We start from the raw sequence: 11,369 nt of genomic DNA, 5'->3' as shown, positions 1-11,369 counted from the left end.
AATTAATAGATTTCAAGCACACGTTCAAATGAGTAAAAGTATCGCAGCAATGAAAACAAAATATATCACAGTACTTCTCAGTTGCAATGTATACAGCAGGTTATATATATATATAAGATATTGATAAGATATTGAATGCAAAGCAAAACAAATACTTCACCGTGTGAGAAACTATTTACAGCTTCATCTTTCTGGGGTCTGCAAGTTGATGACTCTGGTCAACTGCGAGAAAGAGATTATCTACCCACACGGGAGACTGGCAACTGGCACCAAGTTCCAGCCCGCAGTCCAGCAGATTCGAATCTAATTCTCTGAAGCCCAGAGCCATCCTTTCAAAAGCGTGCCCCCTCCTCTCAGACTCGGGAAAACTACGCAAGCCTTTGGAGACTGGCCAGATCTCCTAGACTTCTCCTCTTCCCAAGCCTGAGCAGAAAGGAAAACACCATCTTGTGCAAAAACACAGCTTGGAAAAATACAGCTTGGATTCTCAACTGCAATGTCTAACTCCACGTTAAAGGCAGTAGGCAGCTAACCTAAATATCAAATGTAATGTCTAATGTCAGGTCAAAGCCAATAGGCAGCTGAGCTGAATACAAAATGTAAGGTCTAATATGTCAAAGCCAATAGGCAGCTGAGCTGAATACAAAATGTAATGTCTAATATCATGTCAAAGCCAATAGGCAGCTAAACTGAATACAGCATGTCAAAGCCAACAGGCAGAATACAGAATGTAATGGCTAATGCAATGTCAAAGCCAATAGGCAGCTAAATTGAATACCGAAAGTAATGGCTAATGCCATGTCAAAGCCAATAGGCGGCTAGGCTGAACAAAACATATAGGGGGTCATTCCGACCCTGGTGGTAAAATCCGCCAGGGCCGGGGACCGCGGATGCACCGCCAACAGGCTGGCGGTGCATCCCTGGGCATTCTGACCGCGGCGGTACAGCCGCGGTCAGAAACGGGAAACCGGCGGTGTACCGCCGGTTTCCCGCTGCCCTGGGGAATCCTCCACGGCGGCGCAGCTTGCTGCGCCACCATGGGGATTCCGACCCCCTTACCGCCATCCTGTTCCTGGCGGTTTTGGCTGCCAGGAACAGGATGGCGGTAAGGGGTGTCGTGGGGCCCCTGGGGGCCCCTGCAGTGCCCATGCCAATGGCATGGGCACTGCAGGGGCCCCCGTAACAGGGCCCCACCAAGATTTTCAGTGTCTACCATGCAGACACTGAAAATCGCGACGGGTGCAACTGCACCCATCGCACCCTTTCCACTCCGCCGGCTCCATTCGGAGCCGGCATCCTCGTGGAAGGGGGTTTCCCGCTGGGCGGGCGGGCGGCCTTCTGGCGGTCGCCCGCCCAGCGGGAAACTCAGAATAACCGCGGCGGTCTTCTGACCGCGCAGCGGTATTCTGGCGGCTCCCGCCGGCCATGCGGTTACCGCGGCCGGCGGGAGTCAGAATGACCCCCATATAATGTGCTACTGGTGAACATTGAGCAACTAATATGCGCAGTGGTGAAACACAAAGTCATTGGTCAAACATAATCAATAGCATCACAAATGGGGCATTTGATGTTTTAATTGGGAGCTTTGTTAGAACGAAATGTCACTTTCACAGACATCATTCTAGTCAGGTATTTTAATTATCCATGTACTGCAGTGCATGATGGTGACAAGTGTTAATGGCTTACATCCCTCATGTAACAGTACAAATAATTACCCCATTATCTGCAGAGAAATGTAGAAATGAGCTAATGAAAAATGTAGAAAGCTTGGCATGGTGAAACAATTAAAGAGGGCACAAAGCAAGCTTGGATTTTTTTCATCCAGTTAAAAGAAAAATATCAAAACAGATTTAATTCCTTGCAAGCAGGAAAATCAAAGGAGAAACATCTGTTTGATCTATATTTTTTCATCACGTAAGTGGCACAAAAAGAAAAATAATTTTGTTCCCCGTTTCCTCCCTTTCAGCATCAGGGTAATATATTATATTATAGTATCTATCTAACCCCCAGAGTTTCAGCTGACAATCTCAGTCTGCCTTTGGTGTGTTGTTCTCCCATGTTAAAGGGGAAATGTTTTGCGTAACTCATGACACCATGCTGGCTTCTGCAAAATGTACAGATGTTGCCTATTTAGGGTCTTTTCAGGGGAGCCCTGTGGGACCACCTAGTCCACCAGGGACTGTGCACGATGGAAAGTAGCCAGGGGGACACATTGTTTCTACAGACAAAAGTCAGTGCTTCAGGTATGCACTGACTGGGCGACCAGTGCCAGTCTCACCCTGCCCTAGGTGTGTCCTCTGAGGGTTTCTGTTGCCTCTCATTCTTCCTAGGAAGAGGCAATGAGCTTCTATGTTGTAGGCCCCCAGCCTCTGAGAAAGACCACAAACTCATGCCTACCTGCGTCTTCTTGATGGCCAGGGAAAGCATAAGCTGGCTGGTGCCACCCTCTGCTCCAAACAACCACTTTGAGAGCAGGCGTATAAGACATGCCTTCTCCAAAGTGAATTTCTTGGTACTGGTATTGTGTCTGTGCTTCGTACCCACTGACAGCTTGGTACTAGTATTGTGTGTGCTGTGGGCCGTCTTATGTATTGGCATGTCTGTGCCTTCTTATGTATTGGCATGTCTGTGCTCGATTATGTCTTGGTGCTAGTATCATGGCTGTGCACTGGTATTGGTATCATGTCTGTGCTATATGTACGATTATTCCCTGGTACTGGTATCACGCCTGTGCTCTGGTACTGGTATCATGTCTGTGCTATATGCCTCTGCTTAAAGAGCGTTATTTGATAAAATCTGATCCCAGAAATCTTTTCTTTCCTCTTGCAGTTGTGACCGGAGCGACATCTGGGATTGGCAAAGCCTACGCTCATGAGGTAATTGTCGTCAAGGTATTAAGTACTACAAAGTTTCTACCAAGTGTGCCTACTCACTGCCTTTCGGGGCCATCAGTCGGTGATTGCCACTGAGAACCTTCCCGCTGAGGGTGCAGGGCCCAGATGATGAACAACGAAGACCTCTATGGGCTACGGCCACGCGCTACCTGTGGTCACCCATCACGCCCCAGCCCTGATGTACACCAAAGAGGCGACCCAGTGTCAGTGCACCAGTTCACAGAGACTGTAAGGAAATGCCTCCTTGGCATGGTTACCCCCTGACTTTTTGCCTTTGCTGATGCTATGTTTTGAATTGAAAGTGTGCTGAGGCCTGCCAACCAGGCCCCAGCACCAGTGTTCTTTCCCTAACCTGTACTTTTGTATCCACAATTGGCACACCCTGGCATACAGGTAAGTCCCTTGTAACTGGTACCTCTGGTACCAAGGGCCCTGATGCCAGGGAAGGTCTCTAAGGGCTGCAGCATGTCTTATGCCACCCTGGAGACCCCTCACTCAGCACAGACACACTGCTTGCCAGCTTGTGTGTGCTGGTGAGAACAAAATGAGTAAGTCGACATGGCACTCCCCTCAGGGTGCCATGCCAGCCTCTCACTGCCTATGCAAGTATAGATAAGTCACCCCTCTAGCAGGCCTTACAGCCCTAAGGCAGGGTGCACTATACCATAGGCGAGGGCACCAGTGCATGAGCACTGTGCCCCTACAGTGTCTAAGCAAAACCTTAGACATTGTAAGTGCAGGGTAGCCATAAGAGTATATGGTCTGGGAGTCTGTCAAACACGAACTCCACAGCACCATAATGGCTACACTGAAAACTGGGAAGTTTGGTATCAAACTTCTCAGCACAATAAATGCACACTGATGCCAGTGTACATTTTATTGTAAAATACACCCCAGAGGGCACCTTACAGGTGCCCCCTGAAACCTTAACCGACTATCTGTGTAGGCTGACTGGTTCCAGCAGCCTGCCACAACCGAGACATGTTGCTGGCCCCATGGGGAGAGTGCCTTTGTCACTCTGAGGCCAGTAACAAAGCCTGCACTGGGTGGAGATGCTAACACCTCCCCCAGGCAGGAGCTGTAACACCTGGCGGTGAGCCTCAAAGGCTCACCCCCTTTGTTCCAGCACCACAGGGCACTCCAGCTAGTGGAGTTGCCCGCCCCCTCCGGCCACGGCCCCACTTTTGGCAGCAAGGCTGGGGGAAATAATGAGAATAACAAGGAGAAGTCACTGGCCAGTCAGGACAGCCCCTAAGGTGTCCTGAGCTGAAGTGACTCTAACTTTTAGAAATCCTCCATCTTGCAGATGGAGGATTCCCCAATAGGAATAGGGATGTGACCCCCTTCCCTTGGGAGGAGGCACAAAGAGGGTGTACCCACCCTCAGGGCTAGTAGCCATTGGCTACTAACCCCCCAGACCGAAACACGCCCTTAAATTCAGTATTTAAGGACTTTCCTGAACCTAAGAATATAGATTCCTGAAACTACAAGAAGAAGAGGACTGCTGAACTGAAAAACCCCTGCAGAATAAGAACAGAAGACACCAACTGCTTTGGCCCCAGTCTTACCGGCCTGTCTCCTGCCTTCCAAAGAAACCTGCTCCAGCGACGCTTTCCAAAGGACCAGCGACCTCTGAATCCTCAGAGGACTGCCCTGCTTCAAAAAAGACAAGAAACTCCTGAGGAAAGCGGCACTGCTCCAAAAGAACTGCAACTTTGTTTCAAAGGAGCAGATTTAAAGACCCCTGCAACTCCCCGCAAGAAGCGTGAGACTTGCAACACTGCACCCGGCGACCCCGACTCGACTGGTGGAGAACCAACACCTCAAGGAGGACCCTCCGGCGACTCCAAGACTGTGAGTAACCAAAGTTGTCCCCCCTGAGCCCCCACAGCGACGCCTGCAGAGGGAATCCTGAGGCTCCCCCTGACCGCGACTGCCTGAACCTAAAGTCCCGACGGCTGGAAAAGACCCTGCACCCGCAGCCCCCAGCACCTGAAGGAACGGAACTTCTGTGCAGGAGTGACCCCCAGGAGGCCCTCTCCCTTGCCCAGGTGGTGGCTACCCCGAGGAGCCCCCCCTTGCCTGCCTGCACCGCTGAAGAGACCCCTTGGTCTCCCATTGAAATCTACAGAGAACCCGATGCTTGTTTGCACACTGCACCCGGCCGCCCCCGCGCTGCTGAGGGTGTACTTTCGGTGTGGACTTGTGTCCCCCCCGGTGCCCTACAGAACCCCCCTGGTCTGCCCTCCGAAGACGCGGGTACTTACCTGCTGGCAGACTGGAACCTGGGCACCCCCTTCTCTCCATTGAAGCCTATGTGTTTTGGGCACCTCTTTGACCTCTGCACCTGACCGGCCCTGAGCTGCTGGTGTGGTAACTTTGGGGTTGCTCTGAACCCCCAACGGTGGGCTACCTTGGACCCAAAACTGAGACCTGTAAGTGATTTACTTACCTGCTGAAAATAACAATACTTTACCTCCCCCAGGAACTGTGAAAATTGCACTGTGTCCACTTTTAAAACAGCTTATTGTGTTTTATGTAAAAAGTATATATGCTACTGTGATTATTCAAAGTTCCTAAAGTACTTACCTGCAATACCTTTCAAATAAGATATTACATGTAGAATTTGAACCTGTGGTTCTTAAAATAAACTAAGAAAATATATTTTTCTATAACAAAACCTATTGGCTGGATTTGTCTCTGAGTGTGTGTTCCTCATTTATTGCCTGTGTGTATGTACAACAAATGCTTAACACTACTCCTTTGATAAGCCTACTGCTCGACCACACTACCACAAAATAGAGCATTAGTATTATCTCTTTTTGCCACTATCTTACGTGTAAGGGGAACCCTTGGACTCTGTACATACTATTCCTTACTTTGAAATAGTGCATACAGAGCCAACTTCCTACAGAGACCACCTCAGGCTTTCTGTGAACTGATGTATTGCACAATCTGCAGAGACCACCCAAGGCAGGAGACCCACCCAGAGTTTGCACCTCAGAGACAAACCACTGAGTCACCACGAATGCATAAAAAACTACCCGTGGCTGCTCCTAGGAGCCATCGGGGACCCTGGAGCACCATGCTTGGTATGCGGGCCCTGCACCATTCAGCATCTGCATTAAGACATCTAAGCTGCATAGCACAGGGCCAACGTGATGATGACCAAGATTGTTTTATGTCCCAATGTTGGCTAACTGACCAATCATTCAATTAATCAATCAATCAATGGCCCTTTGTCGGCTCACTCACCCATCAATCAATCAGTGGCCCTGTGTTGGCACAGTGACCCATCATTCAGTCAGTCAAGGTCTCAGTGTCCACAAAGTGACCCATCACTTAATCAAACAAAGTCTCAGTGTCCACTCAGTGACCCATCATTCAATCACTCAATGGCTCTGTGCTGGCACAGTGACCCATCACTGTTTCAAACAAGGTCTCAGTGTCCACACAGTGACCCTTCGCTCTATCAGTCAAGGTCTCAGTCTCCCACAGTGACCTGTCGTTCAGTCAATCAGTCACCCATTACCCCTGTTCTATGCATACACCAGTGGGACCAGTAGTGCCAGTTTTATCCAAACCCCACTGTCAGCCTGAACCCCCTCACCCTACCAGTACTCCTGTCACAGCACAGTGACCTATGTCCTGTCTGTGCTCCAGGGCTCACTTAATGACTCTGTCCTTCCAAATCCCAGTGACCCACTTCCTATTTATATCCCAGGGCCGCTCATGCCGCAGGGTGACACACACTCAATGCGCACACAGGGCCGCACACCAACCCTTTATCAGCCCAAACCCTCACTAAGATGAAGGCTTCCTTCATTGACTTGATGGCCAACGAAACGTCCACTCCCCCCATGATCAATATAAGGATCCCTTCTGCGCCTCCTAATGCGCCAGCTGTGCCCTCAATGCCTGTGCCAGGGTGGGTTTTGTGCAGAGACCCAGAGGCACATCCAAGGGTCTACTGGGGTTAGTGATGGCTCAGGAGGAACCCACGGACCTACTCATGGTGTAAGCTCTACTCACGTTCGCTGGTAAGGCACTGATCCGACCCAGGGTCTGTACTCGAGGATGGACACATCAGAACACACAATCTGTACTCTAGGATGAGCCCATAGCGCCACACAGAAGGTATGATTCACCATCCTCAAGCAGAAACCGAGGCCTGAATCCCAAGGCTAGGAGGCAGGGTCACCCAAAGACATGTCGGTGTCAGTCAGCAACCCCACCAGTGCAGCCCTGCAGGTGCCATGCCTCAGGGCCAATGAGTAAACAAACCCCAGACTCTTTCAAAGCCCATTTCTCAGTGCCAGCATGCCCACCCAGAAACAAGGTGCCACCCAGAAGCACTGCTGCTTCCATTTGTAAATATTAACCTTCTTTTCCATTCTCTTCCCCATCAAGTTTGCTAGGAGAGGCCTGAACGTGGTGCTCATCAGCATGTCGCAGGAGCTACTGGAAAAGGTGGCAGCAGAAATGGGTGAGCAAGGATTGGGGTAAAGGCAATGTGTAAGAATGCAGTGGGGTAAAAGCAATGTGTAAGAATGTAGTGGGGTAAAGGCAATGTGTAAGAATGTAGTGGGGTAAAGGCAATGTGTAAGAATGTAGTGGGGTAAAAGCAATGTGTAAGAATGTAGTGGGATAAAGGCAATGTGTAAGAATGTATTGTGGTAAAGGGAATGTGTAAGTAGGCCTTGGGGTAAAGGAAATGTGTAAGAAAGTAGTGGGGTAAAAGCAATGTGTAAGAATGTAGTGGGGTAACGGCATTGTGTAAGAATGTAGTGTGGTAAAGGCAATGTGTAAGAATGCAGTGGGGTAAAGGCAATGTGTAAGAATGTAGTGGGGTAAAGGCTATGGGTAAGAGTGTATTGGGGTAAAGGCAATGTGTAAGAATGTAGTGGGGTAAAAGCAATGTGTAAGAATGTAGTGGGGTAAAGGCAATGTGTAAGAATGTATTGTGGTAAAGGGAATGTTTAAGTAAGCCTTGGGGTAAAGGGAATGTGTAAGAATGTAGTGGGGTAAAGGTAATGTGTAAGAATGTAGTGGGGTAAAGGGAACGTGTAAGAATGTAGTGGGGTAAAAGCAATGTGTAATAATGTAGTGGGGGTAAAGGCAATGTGTAAGAATGCAGTGGGGTAAAGGCAATGTGTAAGAATGTAGTGGGGTAAAGGGAACGTGTAAGAATGTAGTGGGGTAAAAGCAATGTGTAAGAATGAAGTTGGGTAAAAAGAATGTGTAAGAATGTAGTGGGGTAAAGGCAAAGTGTAAGAATGTAGTGGGGTAAAGGCAATGTGTAAGAATGTAGTGGGGGAAAGGGAACGTGTAAGTAAGCCTTGGGGTAAAGGGAATGTGTATGAATGTAGTGGGGTAAAGGGAATGTGCGAAAATGTATTCAGGTAAAGGCAATGTGTAAGAATGTATTATGGTAAAGGGAATGTGTAAATAAAAGTCTGGAATAAACACAATTTGTAAAGAATACATTGGTGCAAAGGCAATGTGTAAAGCAGTACTGAGACATTGGGAAGGTGTAAATGAATAATTGGTTTAAAGGCAATGGGTAAATAAAAGTCTGGAACAAACACAATTTTTAAAGTATTAATTGGTGCAAGGGCAATGCTTACAGCAGTACGGAGACATAGGCAATGTGTACAGCAGTACTGAGACATAGGCAATGTGTACAGCAGTACTGAGACATAGGCAATGTGTAAAGCAGTAAAGAAGTACTGAGACAAAGGCAATGCACAAAGCAGTGCTGAGACATAGAACGTGTAAAGGAATAATGAGTGTAAAGCAGTGCTCAGTTGGGAAGACGGCAGGGCTGGCACTGCAGGGACGCAACTGTGTGTTTGCCCAGGAGGACCAGGGTAGACAGGTTTAGACTGGTGTGAAAGCAAAGGTGGGCGGGTAAGAGGTGCCTGGTACATATAATTAATGAAGGACTGAGGCATCTGGGAGGGTACGGGGACTTGGGGTCAAGGCGATCGATGTGGAAGGGCAGGATCTAGGTGATGGACAAGGGACATCTTGGGTGAAGCACTGTGCAAGTGGAGGTGAGAGAGAAGAAAGGTATATAGGTTAAAAGGAGAACTGCCAGAGGAGATCAGAACGGGAGGATTTGGACAGAGAAACGATAGGTCAGCGGTGGATCACAGGCATCACCTGAGGAACTGCCATGGGCTCAAGGTTTGCATTCAGGAGATGGAAAAAAGGGGTTCTAGAACTCAGCGAAGAGAAGACCGAGGTGCAGGCACACAAGGAAAGAAGAGGTTGACATATTATTAAAATCAGAGCTGAACCTGGGGAGAGAAATAAGAGCCAGGAAGAACATTATTGGCTCAACAGGTGGCTAGAAGAACTGACCTTTTAAAAATGTAAATAAATATTGTGGCACAACTTGAGAAGAGAGGGTTGGAGAGAATCAACATTCATCCTGGGTTTCACATTGAGGATAGGTGAGGAAAGAGTCCATCTGGGGGTGGTAATCCAGGTGCAAGCTACAGAGCTGGGAAGAAGGTACTGGTGCAAACTGGGGACAGCGAAGAAACAAGGTACAGGATATTTTATCGTAGGCTCAGCAGGAGCAGCATCAACCTTTGAGAGTGCTCCTGAGTCCTGAGCTGGTGTCTTGGGCGAGCTGAATGCAGTTGGCAATGCTGGGTCAAGGTAGCACCCAAGACATGATGGTTCTCCGAGACTCCACCGGTCTGGTGTGTTTTACTCAAAGAAATATAGAGCGATATAGGACCTGTGGCCTGGCTTTTGTGTGGTTAATAATAAAATTTAACAATATGCATTCAAATGCAGAATAACAATCTTTGTTTTCCAGAAGAGACATATGGTTGCAAAACCAAGACCATACAGGCTGATTTCTGCAAAGGGCGTGAAATCTACGAACCAATCAAGCGCTGCCTGAAGGACCTCAACATTGGGATATTGGGTAATTACAAATGTGTCCATCTCTACGTGAACCCCCAGTGCACATTCGTAGTAAAGCTAGAAGTCATTCCAATGGACATGTGGGGGGTAGGGGCCCAAACCATCCTAGGCACTAATCCTATGAGGTAAACAGCAGAGGGGCTACGTTATGTTTTGATCTACCCACTTACCAGCCTGAGCAAAAGAACCAGCAACATGTGACCCACACATCTCCCCCAAACGTATCTGGAGACCATGTGTGCCGGGCACGTATCAAACCTGTCAGAGAATGTCATGGATTTTGATCAGGGCTGTCTTTAGCGTTAGTGGTGCCAGGTGCAACACATATTTTTTGTATCCCCACCTCCCACAACCTCTTCCTTGGATTTCCTCACTTCTACCCGGCAAAGGTGCCCCTCATCTCTCCACAGCCCCTCTCTCACATGCATTTCATTTGTTTTAGAGCGCTGGTAAAGGCTGGTTTTACTGATCCACTCAGGTATCCACATAACATACAGGTCTGTTCTTTGCAGCAGGCACATTAACCATCTGCGCTACTTTATGCCATCAAAACTGCCACTAGACAAAACTTCGATCCCCCTCTCTCCCCCTCTAGCAGGAACATTAATCACAAGAGTTATCTTGACAATATATTGCTGCCTGAAAGCTGGACACACAAGGAACTCTGCAACAGGTGCTTTTAAATCATAAGTTATTGCTAAACGCAGCCCACCCCAGGTCTATGGCCTGTGCAGCCGCACCTCCTAAAGTTGGCCCTGATTTTGATTTATTGTTGTGAATTCTGGCAACTTTCTACATCGTGCGCCCACACAAAAAACCCACACTTTTTATTTCTAAGGCGTTATTTTAAGGAGTGTGCAAAACTCATCTAATTAGCTTTTGCATAATTACGTTAACCTTTCAGACAATAATGCAGAAGCTCATCTACTTACATGAAATGCAAATCCATCTCATTTTAGGTCAAAATGTGTCCTTGCATCAATTTTTGATGTGATGACGTATTTTGAGGTTAAAAAAAAAAAAAACACATATTGCGGAAAACACAAGTTGCGTAAGCAACATCTGGCATATTCAATGTTACTTTTTTTTGCTCATGGAAAAATGTTGTCACCAATGGCCGGTAATTACTTGACATGGCGTAATGGCACAATTTTTGGAATTTTCCATAAAAAGTTTAGTGTGAAATTTCAGAATTTACAGTGGCGTAATTTAAATGTCACCCGGGCCTAATTTTAATTCAATTTTAGCACATACAAAACGCAAGAGTTTATCACAGAAATCTAAAAAGGTGTAAAGAATGATGAAGCACAGAATATATAAATTATGAAAACAGACAGCGTATTGCATGTATTAGGAATCCATAATCTTAGCATCAAAAGTGTTGCATTTCATCAGGGTTCAGTATTTAGATAGTGTTACCACACTTCTCGCCAAAAGAAAATTGAATTATGTCTGTGTGGAAGGAGTCTTATGAGACAAGCGCCTTGATGCAGTCTCACAAGGAACTCAGGAGTTCATTTACAAGCCCCTTTT

The 11,369-nt window shown here is 47.5% G+C and overlaps 1 long non-coding RNA gene across 1 annotated transcript; it reads left to right on the top strand.

Annotated features, from left to right (window-relative positions):
* The first annotated feature begins 2,825 nt into the window (after positions 1-2,825).
* LOC138267859 (uncharacterized) lies at positions 2,826-9,831 on the top strand. Its single transcript, XR_011199885.1, has 3 exons — positions 2,826-2,876; positions 7,305-7,380; positions 9,727-9,831. It is a non-coding gene; the product is annotated as an uncharacterized lncRNA (long non-coding RNA).
* The last annotated feature ends 1,538 nt before the right edge of the window (positions 9,832-11,369 follow it).

This window comes from Pleurodeles waltl, chromosome 12 (assembly GCF_031143425.1).
Source record: "Pleurodeles waltl isolate 20211129_DDA chromosome 12, aPleWal1.hap1.20221129, whole genome shotgun sequence".
Lineage (NCBI taxonomy): Eukaryota > Metazoa > Chordata > Amphibia > Caudata > Salamandridae > Pleurodeles > Pleurodeles waltl.
The sequence above is the reverse complement of the archived record's forward strand: the minus strand, read 5'-3'. Positions and strand labels throughout refer to the sequence as shown.